At 45.8% G+C, this 18,624-nt stretch overlaps 1 protein-coding gene across 3 annotated transcripts in view; it reads right to left on the bottom strand.

The window, feature by feature from the left end:
• Positions 1-18,624, bottom strand: part of CSMD2 (CUB and Sushi multiple domains 2) — a 540,305-nt gene that overhangs the window by 509,082 nt on the left and 12,599 nt on the right. The window lies entirely within an intron of this gene.

The raw sequence follows: 18,624 nt of genomic DNA, 5'->3' as shown, positions 1-18,624 counted from the left end.
GAGGGGCCTATGGAGTCAGACAGGCCTGAATGCACCTCACTCTGCCACTTGCTAGCTGTGTGACCTTGGGCAACCTGCTTACCCTCTCTGAGCCTCAGCTCCTTCATCTATAAAGCAAAGGTAATAACGTTTATTGTAATAACAGGCATGCTGGGAAGATTAAATGAGATTACGGATGTGAAACACCAGGCACAGGGAACTCAATAAACATTAATTACCACTCATTCTCTCCCTTCCACCCATCCTGTGCCTTTCATTCGCACAACTGATGAGTATTTATTGAGTGTTAACTGTGTGTCAAGCCTGCCTCAGGCAGTGGAGGTGCCAATTCCCTATCCCCATCCTCATGCAGCCTGCTTTCTAGTGGGAGAGACCAGTGATAAGCAAGTAAACAATAAGCAAATAATATAAGCTTCATCCACGGAGGTCCATCTCTGACCATGACACTTGGAAGCAGAGACCTGAAGGAGGCGTAAGAATGAGCCATGGAAGACTCTGTGGGGAGGGCATTCCAGGCAGGGAAAGAGCAGGGGTATTGGCCTGGAGGCAGGAACAAGCTAACAACAAGAGGCCAGCATTCCTAGGGTGTGGAGAATGCAGAGGGAGGTATGGGAGATGGATGGGGCAGATGAGCACTCTGTGTGCACATGGGAGGATGACCCAGTCTAAACCACATTATTTAGGATCTCCATCTGGCTGTTGTGGGAAGAATGAGATTAGGTGAACACGGGGAAGCAGGCAGACCAGCCAGGCCTGTTGTTTTAACCTGTTAACCGGGGAGTTCCCCTTTTAATAAGCTGCTATACCAGCCTTGGAGGAACTGGTGGGCTAGTGGACAGCTAGTTATGGTAAGAAGTGATATTTTTTTTAAAAGAGAGAGAGAGGTGCTAAGAGAAGGTGCTAGATTGATTCAAGTCAGGGACCATATCTTATTCATCATTCTGTCCCAGGACTTAGCACAGCAACCGACACTTAAGTGACCAACCAATGTTTTCAAATTGAATGAATGAGTTTAGGAGCAGAGAGGAGGGAGGGAGGAACTCTGCCTGGGGAAGTATCAGACGAGGAGTATTGGAGTCGTAACAGAAAGAAGAATCACAGAGGAAAGAGGGTAACAGCAAGGCAGGTCTCTGGGTGCCACCTGTTACTGCCCAGGGCATAGGATGAATTCTACATGTCACACGGCAAGGGTAAAGGTGTAGGGTTTACCAGGAAAGGAACATTGACAAGATCAGAGTCAGCAAAATGGGATGGCACAGGCCTCTCATTCTCTCTCATCTTCGTGGAGGGATGTGCTGGGGCCATGGTGCTCTGCCTGACCTTCAGCAGGGGTCTGTGTTCCAGAGGAGGGTCCTCTCCAATCTATTCTTCTGTGTATAAGTCAAGCATACGAGCCATGTGAAAGTCGGGACATTTATGTCTGGAAGGAGTACATTTATTGAGCACTTACTATGTGCTGTATACCCAGTGGGTAGTTGCATAAAGGAGAATCAGATACCATGTCTGTGCTTGAGTCCTAGGTGGGATGGCATTGGTTTGTCCCTTAAACCAGGAACCAAGTGGATGTGCAGAGGTGGGGACCAGGGAATGTCTCCTGAGGAGGTAGCTTTGAAAACCTGCTCACAGAGAGTTGGAAAGTGACCTCTGTAGTCTGAGGTCATCAGAAAAGGCATCTTGAGAGATGAGTCTGAGGATGGGTGGGAAGTGGGACACGGTGGGAATGCAGAAAGGGCCTTGGGGTATAGGAGTAGGGTAGAATGAGTCCTTAATTACGCAACCTGTAAGGGGCATGTACTCTTTCACTAGGACATGTCAGTGCGTCACGCCTGGAGGACGTAATTTCATATTATTATTCTTTTTTATTTATACTTAATTAAAATAAATGAAATATATATTTTTTTCATAAAGCACAAAGGAAAATACAAAATTACAAACAAATAGAAAAGAATACCAACAAAAAAATGGAAACATCGAATTAAAAAATTATAAATTTTACAAACAATTATAAAGATTACAAAAAATATATACCGTTTCTCTCAGGGCACAACATATATTTCAAGGACGTATTCATACGTCCTACCCGTTCCCCATATTGTTTACATTTGACGTATTTATAGGTCCCACTCGGTGAACAGGTTAAGAATTTTGTCCCGCCGAAACCGGTTTGGCTCAGTGGATAGAGTGTCAGCCTAGGGACTGAAAGGTCCCAGGTTCGATTCCGGTCAAGGACATGTATCTTGATTGCGAGCACATCCCCAGTAGGGGGTGAGCAGGAGGCAGCTGATAGATGTTTCTCTCTCATCGATATTTCTAACTCTCTATCCCTCTCCCTTTCTCTCTGTAAAAAATCAATAAAAAACATATTAAAAAAAAAAAAAAAGAATTTTGTCCCAACATCTAATACAGATGAAGGGTCTGAATAATGGAAAACGCAAGCTTTACATCATGTCATGATGGCTCCCTTAAGTCAGCCAGCCCATATTTGCTGAAGCGTATGTTGTGATAGGCTGTGCAAAGGGCTGTGCTTGACAATTTCCCATTCCCTGTCCACTTTCCCAATGGGAAGCCTCGCAGCTCGGGAGAGCGTGCCTGGGGACAGGGAGTGAGCAAATGAGAGGCAGACTGTCAGAAGGAGCAGAAGCTTCTGGGCGCTATGCTGGCTCATGTTGGTGTCTCTGCCACTTTAGAAACATCTGTTTGCCTGAAAATAGCCTACATACTTTACCCTCAAACTTCAAACTCTGATTTTTATCTCAACTTATCACAGCAATAGCCTGGAGAGGAGGAAATCATCAAATGGGAGTTTCTTTTCTCTTTTGCAGGCCCAAGGGATGAAGAGGCTGAAAAGATCCTTTCAAGTTAATTCAGAAATGTGACGCTTTTACATTTTCATATTCAATTAAGTAATTACTACATTGCCATAGTAACACTTGTTGCCCTACTTTAGATTAGAAAGAAAAAAACACACACTGACACACATTCGTTATTAACTTTCTTTTTACAATCTAGAGTGAGAAAGATCTTTCTCTACCAATAACACAAAACTGGAAAGCCAAATCATGGACAAAATAGATTGCATAAAGTTGTAGAACCTCTATATGTATGTATGTATGTATGTATGTATGTATGTATAAACAAACAAACAAACAAATAAATAAACCGATCAACCAACCACTGAGTCTACAAACAAGCTCTAAACTTGGGGGGGGGGGGGGGATTTACCACATTGCTACAGACAAAGAATCAATGCCTTTAATATCCAAAAAAGTTCTTACAAATCAATTAGAAAAAATTGACCAATGTCATCATAAATGAGCAAAATATATGAACAGTTTGAAGAAAAAGGGATACAGATGACCAAGAAACATGAGGAGATGCTTAATTTCATTTACAAGTAAAGAAATGAAATAATGAGATATCTTTTTGATACATATCAGAATGGTAAATTTTTGGAAAGGTGCAGAGCAGGGTTCCCAAACCAGCATATCAGCATCACCTGGGAATGTGTTAGAAATGCTAATTCTCTGCCGAAACTGGTTTGGCTCAGTGGTAGAGCATCGGTCTGCGGACTGAAAGGTCCCAGGTTCGATTCTGGTCAGGGACATGTACATTGGTTGCAGGCACATCCCCGGTAGGGGGTGTGCAGGAGACAGCTGGTCGATGTTTCTCTCTCATCGACGTTTCTAGCTCTCTATCTCTCTCCCTTCCTCTCTGTAAAAAATCAATAAAATATATATATTTTTTTTTTAAAAAGAAAGAAATGCTAATTCTCAATCCCATCTCAGATCTACTCCACCACATACCTACTAAACCAGGAACTCTTGGGTCCAAAAATCGGTCTTTAACAAGCCCTGCAGGTGAAGCTCAAGCATCCTAATATGTAGAGAAACCAAGAACTCTCAAGTGCTTTTGGTAGTACTTAAATTGATGTCATTTGGCACTTTTATCAACATGAATGCATTACTCCAAGACAATAAATCCATAAATTCATTGTACAGACTAGTTTATTCATGTTGAAATCACTTTCACACCACACACACACACACACACACACACACACACACCACAACACACACAATTATTGTGGTATTGTTTGGGATAGCTAAATTATAAAAACTTACATTATGCAGAACTGATTGTGTCTTTTATGGTAATTTATGAAATGCTATGTAATCATTAAGAAAAATGAGATGGACCTATATATGTCTACCCAGAAAGATGCATGTTACAGACTAGTATATTTGATGTATCTAAAATAATGCCATTTGTGTGAGACATAAAGAATTTGTGTGTTTCTACCTTCTGGAGTAATTCAGAAGAAGCTACCAATAAGAGATACTGAGGATTTGCAGCGGGAGGTCTTTAATCATTATACTAGCATTCCAGTGCATGGATTCCGGCACATTGAGAGGAAATTAATTAGAAGAAATATTTTAATATCACTATTCACATCTTGCTAATGAAAGAAAACAGGATTCTACCGAATCTCCTATCTACCTACTCCAAGACTTCTGTGAGGATCAGATGAGATTTGGGAAAATGCTTCACAAACATTTGGTTAAATCAGAGGTCAGCAAACTGCAGCTCTCAAGACACATGCGGCTCTTTGGCCCCTTGAGTTTTTAGCAAAGGCCAGCTTAGGAGTACCCTAATTAAGTTAATAACAATGTACCTACCTATATAGTTTAAGTTTAAAAAATGTGGCTCTCAAAAGAAATTTCAATCATTTTACTATTGATATTTGGCTCTGTTAATGAATGAGTTTGCCAACCACTGGGTTAAACTGTAAAATGTTTTCACTTGGCTATAAGGCAACTGGGTTCCTGGGCTGAAGAAACTCCAAGGATGCTAGTCACTAGGGAGAGGAAACTAGGCTTGCTATGTGACGCCATTACCTGGCGCCCACAAAAACTGTTTCCAGGCTGGGCTGTGGGCCGCATTTTGCGCCATGGGGTCTTGGCAGGGCCTGTGTCCCACTTTGGGGAAGCTGAGTGTTGTTTGTCAGTGCCAGGTCCATGGTGCCATTTATTTTTAAATGGCCAGGGCATGTCATGACAGCTCCAGCATTGAGCATCTATCTGCCCTCTGATGATCAGTGAGCATCATAGCTCCTGGTCAGACGGATGGGCCTTTTATATATATATAGATGCTCCCTGTATTATTTGAATATTTGCTATGAGTATATATTACTTTTATAGTAGTTGAAAATTAGTTATAACTAATGAACTTAAAAGAAAGAGAAAGAGCAAACAAGAGAGGAAGCATGGCTGGGAGGAGAAAAAACTTAGATTATTTCGGTAACTGCATTCTGAGACTATTCAGACCCTAGTTTATAACTTTCAAGATCTCTTCCGTGCTTTATTTTCAGCCACTCAAGTGGATAAAGAAGAACTAAAATCTCTGTTTCACTGAACTGGTAGCTTTCATAATAAATTACTTGGTTAACAAAGGGGGGGGAAATCCATATCTATTAAACAAGGCCAGGGCCTCTGAGCCACCTGATGTCCCTTCCTGCTGACTCCTTCCATCCAGCAATGTGTGCTGTGCACTGTTAGCCAGTGAATCGCATTTGGTTTCCAACAGAGTGCAAACAGGTGATCTCCATTACAACTTACAAGTGAGTGTAAACACCAGTAGAGACATATCTCATATTTGCATGTCAGAATCAATAAGGACTATGTTTGTACATTAGAATAGACACAGTCTGTTTTCACAGAGATACGTGAACATGAGGTCTGTGATGATGTTCTAGGGCTGATAAATCAAGCATTTTCACTAAGAACATTGTGGGAATTGATAAGAGAATGATGCAAAGGAGACCTATCCCCAGACAGTCCCTCTAAATAGCCATTATAATGTATTCTCCCATTCAGCCTTCATTTGTACTTTTGACCAGCCAGCCCCAAATGGGTTTGCTTGAACAGTAAACTTGAAAACCCTGATCTATCCATTATTCAATCATCGTCCCATCTACCCATTTTTTGAGGTCTTTTTTCATTTATCTATCGAAACACATAAATCTATCCATTCCATGAATCTACTCATTGTCCATTCCCTCAAACCTTTCATTCAACCAGGACATTTCATCTGCATAATCCATCAAGTCAAGCCTTCCATCTACCCATTCATCCCTCCATTCACCCTTCCATTCATCTATTCCATTCATCCATCCTCTATCCGATCTACCCTTTAATTTTACCAGCCTATCAACCAACCCATCTTTTTCTATACTAGCCATCCATGCATTCATCCATACTCCCCATATAACAGCCCATTCATCTATACCTCCATGCCAAATACTCATCAGTCCCATCTAGCTATCCATCCCCTCCACTCATCCATCCTTCCATCACCTACTATCTATCTATCCTATTCATCTATCCAACCATCCATTCACCATTCATCCCTCCCCACTCAGCCATTCATCAATTGCATATCTTCATCCCACCTCATAGCCTGGACCTGGTTATGTCTCTGGAGACTGGGGCAACCAAGGTCAAATAACATCATAAAAAGAAAAAAAAGTTCTTAAATTCCTGCTCCTTTCCCTAAGGCCTACTAAGCTCTCCTCAACCAGGACATATCTGAGGACCCTCAACAGCAAGGCTTTATCCAAACTTCACATCCCTCCTCTTTTTCTCATGCCCAGACTTACCCATTAGTCTCTGATTATCTGTGACTTCTAGGCACAAACAAGATAAAAAACATCAGACTCAAAATCTGCCTGTAATCTCTCCCATCCTCAACCCAGTAACCACATGTTTCTTTCCTTCCTACCCCAGCTCCATTTTGTTTTTTGGGTTTTTTGTTTTTGTTTTTGTTTTTGTTTTTTTGATTTTTCAGAGAGGAAGAGAGAGGGATAGAGAGTTAGAAACATCGATGACAGAGAATCATCGATCAGCTGCCTCTTGCACACCCCCTACTGAGGATGTGCCCGCAACCAAGGTACATGCCCTTGCCCGGAATTGAACCTGGGATCTTTCAGTCTGCAGACACACGCTCTATTCCACTGAGCCAAACCGGTCCTGGCCCAGCTCCACATTGAATGCTAGTCTCAGGTGAAGTGCCAGCCATGATACAACATTTATGGCTCTAGCCCAGTTTATATTCTGGTCTGGTCTGGTCCAACTTGGCCTAAAATTACTCCCAATCCAGTTCCACTCAGCAAGATTTCAACTGAAGGATGTGTCCTCCAATTGGGAAGGCAAGCAGCCTATTCCTATATAATAAAAGGCTAATATGCAAATTGTCCCCTTGGGGGTTTGACCAACCGGTAGTTCGACCGTTCGCTATGATGTGAGCTGACCACCATAGAGTGGCATGGAACAAAGGAAGGCCCCAACCAGCAGCCAGGGGATGGACGTCCCTGATTGTCAGGCAGGCCTAGGGACCCTACTCATGCACAAATTTCGTGCACTGGCCCCCTAGTTTAATTAACATCTACTACAGGTAGGACCAATCTTAGGCACTTTCTGTTTGACATCTAATTCTATATTCACTGCAATTCTCTGATTTAGACAAAGAGGCTCAGAGTGGTTAGGTAATTTGTCTAGAATCACAGAGCTCCTAAAAGGCAATACCAGAATTCAAACCCTTATCTGACTTCAATCTCACAAGCTGCCACTGGGAGGGCAATTTCCAAGCTAGCTCAGAGAAAAAAATTCAGAATGATAAAGAAACACACACACACACACACACACACACACACACACACACTTTTCTAACTCCTTCTCTAACCAAAAAACAAAGAAATTGTGTGGATTTTAAGTTACTAGAGGCCCAGTGCACGAATTCATGCATAAGTGAGAGCCAATCACTTATGGCCCCTCCCCTAGGCCAGTCCCACACCTTGGTTAAACTTCTGGTTGAGGGGACAATTAACATATAGCCTTTTATTATATAGGAGAGTATATAGTGAGTGCAGACTCTGTATCAGGTGCTGGCTAAAAGCTTTCTATATATTATTTCATAAAAAATAAAGCAATGTCACTTTGATGATCCTTCTGAGGGTCTCTCCACACACTGTGGTTGAGCAGATCCCAGCAAGGTTTCAAGGGTATGGGGAACAACGGTTTTCTCCAGAAGAACTTGAACAACTGATGTTCACCCTGTTCACAAGCTTAACCACCAGGTAGGAATTCTCACATTTTTGCCAATACACAGGGTTCAAATCCTGACCCACTCACTTGCCATGTGACTATGGCCAATGTACTCCACCTTCCTGAGCTTGTTCCCTCCGCCTGTCAAATGGCAACGGCGAGAGTATTCGTGTCTACTGGGTTGTCCTGACACTGCAATTCCTTTTCTGACGTAGCAGTCTGACCTGTCTCTTATTGTTAAGTTTATTTCCATTGTGCCCTCTATTATAAATAATGCTGTGCATCTTGACACATAAATGGTTGACTGTAACTCTGATGATTTCTTCAGGGTAAATTCTTTGAAGTGGAATGCTGAGTCCAAATAGATGAGTACTTTTAAGGCTGTTGATAATATATTGCCAAAATGCTTTCCAGAAAGTTTGAAACAATTTACACTCCTCCAGGCAGTTTATGAAAGTGCCCATCACAGTGCACCCTTGTCAGCAGTTAGCACTTTCTTCTGGAACCATTTTTATATTTCTTTTTACCACACGTATTCACATATAATCCTGCATGAATGCATAAGTAGGATCTCATTATGCAGATTGGGTGTTTAGTGCAATTTTACTTTTTACTTTTATCTATTTCACTTGGCTTGCTCTCCCTCGACTCCCCATCCTCACCTGCCCACACTACCCACTAGCCAACAGACACCCTTAGGTAATCCACATTAAACATCTCTTTGGCATCTTTCCATATATTTAATCTTGCTTATCAAACCATACACAAACATAAGCATACACACTCCCATATACACATTTACATATATGGTAGGGGGTTGACATTGTTTATCTTTTTTAAATTGGATCATATTATACATACTTCTCAGCATCTTGTTTTTCTCAGTAATAACGACGTTTCAATTAAATGAAGTAATGTCTACATAGTACTTAGCATAGCAACTGGAGCGCTGAATATGTGTTATTTATTATTGTTGTTGTTATAAATTTAAAAAGAACTGGCATTCCTCCTAACGGTCAAGGTGCCTCCCTCGGTATTCCAGTCTTGTTTGGGAAGGAACCGGATAAGGCAAGGTCACTACCTTTGTGCCAGTCACGTCCATCTTCCCTGAGTCACTCTTCAGACTAATTGAGAACCTGTTTGCCAGGGACCATCTCTGATTCAGTTAGAATAAGCAAATCCACAGTCCCTGCCTACTGAAGCTTACAGTCTGTGAGGGAGAGTGATAATGATAAATTAATGACTGATCAATATATAATTATCACCTTAGATAAGTTATCCGAGGGCAAGGAACACAGTTTTAGGAGAATGATCTAAACCGGGGGTCCAGGAGGTAGAAGTGAACCTTGAGCCAAGATGTGACAGATGAGCCAAGGTTAATGATGTGAAAGGGGGCGGGACACTCCAGATGGGGAATCAGCTTATTCAAAGGTCCAGAGGCGGAGGGAGCATGGCCCTCAAGGGACCTGAAGGCAGGAGCAGGCTGGAGTGGAGGTCTCTGAGAAAAGAACTGGCCCTCACGTGAGTGCCAGCAAATGTCTGGAGAATACCTGTGGCCCCACCAAGAGCTTAAAAAGCAAATTTTCTCCCAAAGCTCCTGATCCCACTGAATTCAGCAGGCCTTGTTGTCTTGGCAACCATGACCCAGAACCAGGGCAGGCCTAAGTAAGTGCTTCATGTACATCATCTCACTGCATGCTCATAAAGATTTGGTGAATTAGGGATTACTGTTCTCGTTTTAGGGATGGGAATGGAGGCCAAAAGAGATTATTAAGTCTCTTATGCAGGCTAGTACCCGGAAGGACCAGAATTTAAGCCCAGGTCTCTCTAAAGCTCCATTATGTATTTCTGAGAACACCCAACGCTGTTCTCCAAGGTCCTGAGCAATGATTTAATGGCCACCTCATATGGTGACTTACGAGTGTTTCCTGCAGAGCTGGGCTGTGTACCCAGCTAGGCTGACTCCAGAGTCCAGGCTCAGAATCACTCCACAGGGATCAGCCACACTCTCTCCCTCCTCTGTCACCTGACCCTCCCCAAGCTTGATCTCTCTGCCCCAGCCACAAGGTGCCTCCCACAACGCAGAACTTCTCTGCTCCCATCAACACAGGCCCTTCAAGGTCTAGGGTCACTTCCCTTCTTTCTTTCCTGGAAAATTGCCTGCTTCCCCTAAACATCTGACCTCACATTCACCTCCCCCAATAACAACCCACCCCCTCTTACCCCCCCACACCCACCCATGCAATGGAGTTGTTTACTCCATCTCCTGGGCTTCCATCTTGGTTCCATCTCTCTAGTTTTTCTTTCATTCATTCATTCATTCATTCAATACCCAATAAATAGTCATGGAGCTCCTACTATGTGTAGGATCCTACTCTAGAAGTTGGTGCCCTTCAGACCTCAGAGAACAAATATCAATAGGACAACCTTCTTCATCTCATGGAAATTACATGAGGAGACAGATAGTAAACGGTGTGTGTGGGGGCGGAGGGAGGTATGCACCTATAATATGCCAGGTGGTTAAAAGAACTATGAAGAAACCTAATGCAGAGTAAGTGAAAAAGGGTGTAACTGTGGATAAGGAAAGAAAGAGTCTGGGCATTGCTATTGCTTTTTACTGGAAAGCTGGCCACTTTCTCTGCCATCCCCCACCTGCCCTTCTTGCTTGGGATCTATTATTCCACTCAATTTTGGTTCTTCATCTGTGAAGCAGATGGATGGTGCTTGACCTCAATCTGACATCGAGGAGTTAACCGAGGAAGAATCAGGTCTGACTCCAGAGCAGGTGCATTTTTAACAGCGGTCCCATTTCCCAACAATTCACCTGGATGAAGCCCATTCTCCACTTATCCTTCCATGGGCCAATGAAGGAAAAGGAAAATGAACAATTTAGTATTTTCTTATTTAAATGTCACAGTGATAAGCGAGCCAGATGAGCAACGTTTTATCAACATCTCCTCTCTGTCTGGGTAGAGCTTTGAGATCCTCCAAGGATGGCTGGCCTCTATAGCTGCACCCAAGATGGGGGGTGCTGGAACCATTTTTCCTGGGGGGTATGGGACTGGTCCTGCCTGCCTGAGCCACTCTCAGCTGCAGGTGATGCTGACCTGCTCAGGCCCAGACCCACTGTGGCTGGGTGGGAGAGCACGCGCGCACACACACACACACACACACACACCACTCCAGTCACCATAGGGGTGAGAGTTCCCAGTCTATGCCCCCCCGAATGCAAAGTTCCTCAGACACATATTTTTCCAGTTTCATTCTGACCCCTCCCTGTCTCACCCTGCTGGGGTGGGTGGTGACTGGTCTAAGTAGTGAGTTTGGGGAGAGGACTTGGCACACTCAGCTCAGTCCCACCTGCATCTCACCTACCTAAACTGGTCAGGCAGGCTTGGCTCCTGTTTGGAAGGCTCGAAGGTGTCACCTTGTGCCCAGGAATGGGTGGGTCTCTCCCATTCAAAAGGGATGTGTTAACAAGCCAATTCGGCCGCACATGCAATGCTACATTCTCCAATCAGCATTATTGGTAACGAAGCTGGCATTTGATCTCTCCATTTGGCACCGCTTGTGTTTTTCACTCAGTTGATTGCAAGCTCCAGAGGGGAAGAAAGGAGTGATGGGAAGAAGGGGTGGGAGTGGTCAAGATGAGAGTTCCTGGCCTGGGATTCCCAGACCCCTACAGGCCTTCAAAGGCATTCAGGAGAATTGGTGAGCCGTTTTCAATATTTCAAAGAGCCTCACAGAAACTGCATTTATCCACAATCAAAATGCACCAGCCAAATAAATGCCAGTGTCTGCTTCAGGCTGGAACTTTTCCCAGTTGGTGAGGTCACTCTGCCCTTTGTCCATTCTGATTGGAGGGACCCAGGCACCACCCTCCGGGGACCCTACAGGCTTGGCAATTAAGGGATGCTGGGTTCCCCAGCCCCTGCTTTACTGCATGAAAAACTTTAGCTCCTTGGCAAGGCTGAATGCTGTTTGGAAAGGGGAAAATGCAATGAGGGGCACTGTGGAGGGTGAATGGGGGTAGTCTGGACCTTAGATAAAAAGACTAAGAATGAGTTCCCAAAAAAATGCCTTTTCCCAGGGCCAGCGAACAGAACCACCCAAGTTAGGCAAGGGAACAACATCTGAGGGCTTGAACTCAGATAATACGGAGGAAAAATGGCCGAGGTCACAATGGAAGGGAGGGGCCACACGTCTGCTTCTGCCCCGGATGTGGCTTCCTCCTCCTCCTCAGTCTGCAGGCAGGTCTGAAGGAAGCTGGGAACTCCAGTGGCAGAGTCTCCTGGGAACTGCTGTGGGGTGGGTGGGATATGGGGAGGGAGCTGATCAGTGCCTACAGACCTGAAAACAACTGGCAGTTACATATGTCTTTTAGAAATAAAAACGAGAAAAGCATCAATGCCCTTTTTAATCAGTGCAGTCTGGTGGAAACAGCACAGAGGTTTCTTGGGAGGAACTCAGTGGACAGGAAGGCATCCCCAGTCATCACGAAGTTGGGCGGGAGAGACATTTAGGCGCCTTGATCACCATCACCACCACCACCACCACCACCACCACCACCACCACCACCACCACCCCGTCCTGATTGCGGTCTCAGAGCACAAAGGAGGGGGACCCCTACCCTTCTAACCATGCTAGGGCCCGGGAAGGCTTTCTTGCCGCTTGCCTCCTCTCATCCCTTGCTGGGCCATGTTCTGCCAGGTAGAGGAGCCCTAACCTGAAAGGCAAAGTGTGTCCACCAGATGCCCCTGTTCCACCTAAAAATGGGGGTGAGAGCAAGCCCATCATTATCCTGCCCAGAGCTGGTTGGGACAGGGACACCGAGCGTGCTCTGTCGACCCTCTCCCAGCTCCAATTCTGCAGATGCTCCTGAGTGCTTAGTTCCCAAGACGGACACTCACAGTGGGGGGTGGAAAGCACCATGGTACTCAGGCCTGAGCCAAAGTCTCCAACACATGTACCCAAAGGTCTGTGTTTTGAGGGCCATCGGGCACAGACCCAGCTAAAATATATGAACTACCGTGTTTCCCCGAAAATAAGACATCCTCCGAACATAAGACCTACTTACAGGTTTCCTTCTGAGTGAAATATAAGGCATCCCCCCGAAAATAAGGCCCCCCTCCCTAGGCTAAACATGAGAGATTTGGTCCACTGATTCTGAAAGAAATTCACCAGGAAATTCAGGAATTGGATTGTTATGATGATGTTCCAGAAGATGATGACATGATTGTCATTGAATCAATGAGTAAATTCTTGATACTGTAGGATTCACAGTTTGTCTGGCTTGTGTTGACAACTACCGTACTACCGTACCATATACAGGTAATAAATTTCCTTTATTTTCATTTAACAATAAATGTGTACCGTATTCTTCTTCGTGGAAAAATAAGACATCCCCTGAAAATAAGACCTACCGCATCTTTGGGAGCAAAAATTAATATAAGACACTGTCTTATTTTCGGGGAAACAGGGTAGTAGTTGACTTTTTTTCAACTAGCGTTCCTTGTGCTTACACCCCATCAATGGGAACCTCAGATGAGACAAGGTGTCCGTGGCAGGTGTTAGTGGCACATCAGCTTAAACTCCTTCGAAGGCTCTCTCTTATCCAAGAGTTTCAGTCTTGCCTCTTCAAGGATACCAACTTAGCAGAACCACTCCACTCCTCCACTCTATCCTAATATCTCTCTGACTGAAGCAGGCACCACCCACTAGATTCTAGTGACTAGAGGAAGGCAAGAATGGCTGTGGAAGACTATGCGTGATCAGAGTGCTGGGTACTCAGGTATCCAGGAGGGTGAGGCCACAGCAGCAGGAGGGAGGCTGGAGGGAGGCTCCAGAGCTGTTTGGGAGGCAGAGTCCTCAAAATGTGGTTGGTGAAAGGGAGTGGGTGGGAGCGGAATTCAAAGATGACTCCCCGGTTTCTGGTTTAGAAAGATGCATGGCTAGCGAAGCAATTTATGCAGGTGACCCACAAAGACTGCGGAATGGTAAAACTGCTGGGGGCGAGACATGATACAGAGGAAGGAAGGATTTGGTTTGTGGCGTGCTGAACATGGGACCAAGGACCCCCGGGTGCTGGGTGAATGTGGAGTACCCGGGCAAGGTCTTCATTGGAGCACTAAATGCAGAATGTGGCAATTATCCTCATTTAGATTGTGGTTGTTAAAGCCACAGGAAGGAAGGAAACGTAGAATAAAAAGAGGGGAGGGCTAAGACCAAAGATCTGGAAGCAGCAATAGGAGAGCTAATTGAATTAGAAGGGAGTGATGGGCAGAATGAGATGCTGAGGAGGGGGAAGGACAGGCGGAAGGTCAAGAGGCAGGCAGTGGCCAGATTGTGGGAGGTCCAGAAACCGAGAGAGAGACACTTGGATTTGGGCAGTGGGAAGTCATGTGGTGTCCTGGGCTGGAGCACTTCCCCTGGAGTGAGGAGGATGGGAGCCAGCTGACAGGCGCTGAGAAATGAACTGGCAGACACTCTCTCAGGAAACATGGCTGGGAAGGAAAGGAGACAAACAAGGTGACAGCCAAAAGGGGGTGCGGAGTCAAGGAGGGGGTGTTGTTTAGTGTGTTGCAGAGATGGAAACAGTGTTTTCAGGCTCACGGGAAGAAAACAAGAGGGGAAGAGGGATTCAAGAAAAGAGGAGCAGGGACACCAGTTACAGTAATGACCTTCCTAGCTGCTCCTCCTTACCCAAATTCTGCAGCCAGTCTTCCCTACCCAAATTCCGCAGTAAGGTTCATGCGGTTCTTTCATGTCAATGTTTCTGTGTTGTAAGAAACAAGTTTGTTTAGGAGGGCAGGTGGCTGAGGCGGCCCCACAGATGAGAATGGTACCAAGGTGGGTAGAACCTGTGGTTCCGAGAGGCACAGAGCCCAGAACAGGATGCACCAGGGATGGGGCCAAGTGGGAAAGGCCAGCAAGAGATCAAGAGGAAAAATAGGGGCAGCGTTGGACCAGATAAACTTCTAGGTTCAAAGTCTGAGGCCCAGGTCCATTGGGTTAGTCCAGAGACACCCACATCTACCCTTTACCACCCTACCTGACCTTAATCTCTCCGGACTGATCAGTTCATTTTTACGAAGGTGATAATGGCTAACACTTGTCAAAATATTTAATTTTAGCAATGGCTTTCAACTCAAAGATTTCAGCAACAGCAGAATCTTCTGAAACACAGGCCGACACAGAGCAGCTATCTCATTGCTCTGCATCAAACATGTCCACTGTCCCGTTACCCCTGACTCTCAGCAATGCCTTCATCTTGGGAAATCTGCCATCACCCAGCACACACAGAAAACAGGAAGGAAAAGCTCACGGTGCCCATGCAGTTCCAGAAAGCAGTTTGTTTCCAGGGTGTTTGGTTTGACCTGACAACCACTTGATGGGCATTCATTCATTCAACCAAGATTGACTGAGCATCTACCATGCTCCAGGCACTGGCCTTTGTGCCAGGGACACAGAGTGAAAAAAAAGAACCCAAACCCTTGTCAGTGGAGGCATGGACTTAGGTGGAGTGATGCGTGCTCAGTGTCAAGCACTGTGCAAACATGGACCCCTACAGGCATGACTGTGAGGTCAGGCTTCTTGCCTCATGTTACTAATGTGGCAACTGAGGCCCGGAATGAACTGGAGCCAGGATTTGTCCGGGGTTGGCCTTACTCTAAAGCGCGTGCTCAGAACGTGTGTCCCACAGGGCTTCCCAGGTTCCTGGGCACAGGAATCACCTGCAGGCTTGTTCAAACGCACGTTCTGACTCAGCAGGTGGGCCGTGGGGCCTGAGGAGCTGCGCTTCTAACAGGTTTCCTGGAAGGCCTACAACCACAGGCCTAGTGATGCCCAAATGCATCTGATCATGACATCATTTCTACGGGGCCCTCACTTAATAATCCCTCCCTCACTTCCTAAAAGCCAAGAACTGTGGATTAAAAAACTGTGGTACGTCTACACAATGGCATACTATGCTGCAGTAAAAAAGGAGTTAAAAAAAGTTGTTTTTACCATTTGCAACAACATGGATGGAGATGGAGAGCATTATGCTAAGTGAAATAAGCCAGGCAGAGAAAGATAAATATCACATGATCTCACTCATTGGTGGAATATAATGAACAGCAAAAACTGATGAACAAAAATAGATCCATAGACAGAGAAACATCAATCAGAACGTCAAACCTCAGGGAAGGTAGGGGGAAGAGGGGGAAGGAGGAGAAATCAACCAAAGGACGTATATGCAGGCATATAAGCCTAATCAATGGACACAGACAACAGGAGGGTGGGGGCATGAATGGGAGGTGGTGGGTAATGGGGGGAATAAGGACACATATGTAATGCCATAATCAATAAAGAAAAATAAAAAAGAAAAGCCAAGAACTGTTTGGCTGAATGAATACATGAAAGACTGAGTGAATGCACTTCGAAGCCTTCCAGCATCTATATTTTCTGGCATCCCTGTTTGCACAACTGGCCCTCTGCCTCGTTTTCCCTGTTGAGCCCCTGGCTTCTCACTGGGACTGCAGTCTCTCTGAATGCCTCTCCGCTGGGGGCTGGGGGCTGGTCCCACTCCAGCCTAGAACAAAGCGAGGGAGGAACCTGGGCTCCTAGGCCCCATCCTCAGGTTCCTCCCCAGCCAGCCCTGAGCCTGCCTGCCATGCCTGTCCTAAAATGCCCGCTGCCTCACACCAACTGGCCCTGGGAAAATGGCATTCCAGTGCTTCGTGTCTGCTCTTCAGTGGGTATTAAATCTAGAAAAACGGGCATTAGTATGAGGAGGAAGTCGAGGATAAGACTCCCCTGAGTGCCGTCACCTAACAAATCAGGGGCCGGTAGAAGGACGTGGTGATTCAGGAGCTCCAAGCTGTCAGGCCAGTCCTTACCAACAGGCGTTTTGTGACGTGTGTTAAGCAGGTTAGGGATGTGAATGCAGGCCTGTGTCCGGGGGCTTTCTGGTTTCATCAGCACGCATCTGGATCCCTGGGAGGCGCCACAGCCTCTGGGAACATGTCCTGGCTCCCCAAGGCCGGCTGAAAGCAGAGTGGGGCAGGAGAGGGAGAAACAGGGGGAATACACTGCAGATGGTAATGGAACCTCTGCTCCAAGGCCACCCAGGCCCAGAGGCCCTTCCTCTACTCATTCCTGGGTGAAGTCAAGACCAGGGTTCCTGAAGGTGTGCAGAGGAGTGTGGGTGGCTGAAGACCTGACTCCTTTGAGCTCCACCTTCAGACCAGGGGAGCAGTGTGCCTGCGAGTTTCCAGACCCACTGAATGTGCATTATCATCATCAGCACCAGCAGCAGCAGCAGCAGCATCACAGGAACTTGCTCTTAGACACTGAGATCCAGATCCGGGGAGGCCTGGAAACTACATGGTAACTGGGAAACTCGGGTGCCATGGTTAAGTGTGGGGTCTAGAATCAGACCAGGTGTAAAGCCCCCTCCCTGGCTGTGTGGTCTTGGGTGAGTAAATAATTCTCCTTAATATCACTCCCTTCAATTGCAAAATGACTGATGTTTTACGAGTGTCCTAAGGTTTAAGGAGAGGAATGTGCCACCCTCTGCATGGGTTTTGAGAATTCCTTAAAACGACTGCGTCCAGCTTCCATCACCACGATGATGGTGCTGATGCAGGGGGATTGCAAACTTGACATCCCACAATCGCAGCTTGCCGCCTTCAGCCTGTATCCAGGCTGCTCCTCTGTCTGGGTCTTCCTACCCCATATTACCCTCCTCTGGGGCACCTGCTCACCCTTGGAGAGCCTGTTTGAACCTCTGGGTGAAGTCTGCCCTGCCATCCCAACTCCTCCTCTATTCGGTTCCCTGGGCCTTTGGGAACTTATAACTAAACTGTCCTCAGGGCAAGGCACCTGGTTTTAAATGGCATTTGTACCCTGGGCCACTGCACTAGGTACTCAGTGGATGTGCAAATGACTCAGCCCACTGCTCCTAAGCGGATGAAAGCAGCCAAAGGCCTTAAAAGTCCTCCTTGTTGGTAGAGCTGCTGGGTTGAGCCTGGATAAAGGGAAGGCCATGGAGAAGAAGGCCAAGGTAGTGGGGTGAAGACAACAAGGTCAAAGTCAGGAGGAAGTTCAAACTGATGGTGAGGTTGGGGGCAAAGAGGGGGGAAAATCCTGGTATTCAGGGAAGTAACAGGACCAAGGATAAGAAGAGACATAAGTGGAGGAGGTTGGAAGAGGAGAGGAGAGGGGACAAGAAAGGCAGAAATGATCAAAATATTGAGGGGCATGCATGACTTGAACAAGGTAGAACACACAGGTCTGCCCACCAGACAGTATATTCAAATGGCTGCTGAGTCATCCCCAAGCAGGTGGAGGTCCTATTTTTATTTTCTTTCTTGATGCACATTTTGGGATGTTCCAACTGAGGCAGAGCTCACAGAACTGTGATTTATGACCCACAGTCTATGGAGTTTCATGGACCTTTGGCAGTTTATCAGTGGTCTGCCCCCGCTGGGTTGGTAGGAACAAGGTGAAAGACACAGAAGGAAAATAATTCCCTCATCTTCTA

Source organism: Pipistrellus kuhlii, unplaced genomic scaffold (assembly GCF_014108245.1).
Source record: "Pipistrellus kuhlii isolate mPipKuh1 unplaced genomic scaffold, mPipKuh1.p scaffold_m20_p_2, whole genome shotgun sequence".
In the NCBI taxonomy this organism is placed as follows: Eukaryota; Metazoa; Chordata; class Mammalia; order Chiroptera; family Vespertilionidae; genus Pipistrellus; species Pipistrellus kuhlii.
The sequence above is the reverse complement of the archived record's forward strand: the minus strand, read 5'-3'. Positions and strand labels throughout refer to the sequence as shown.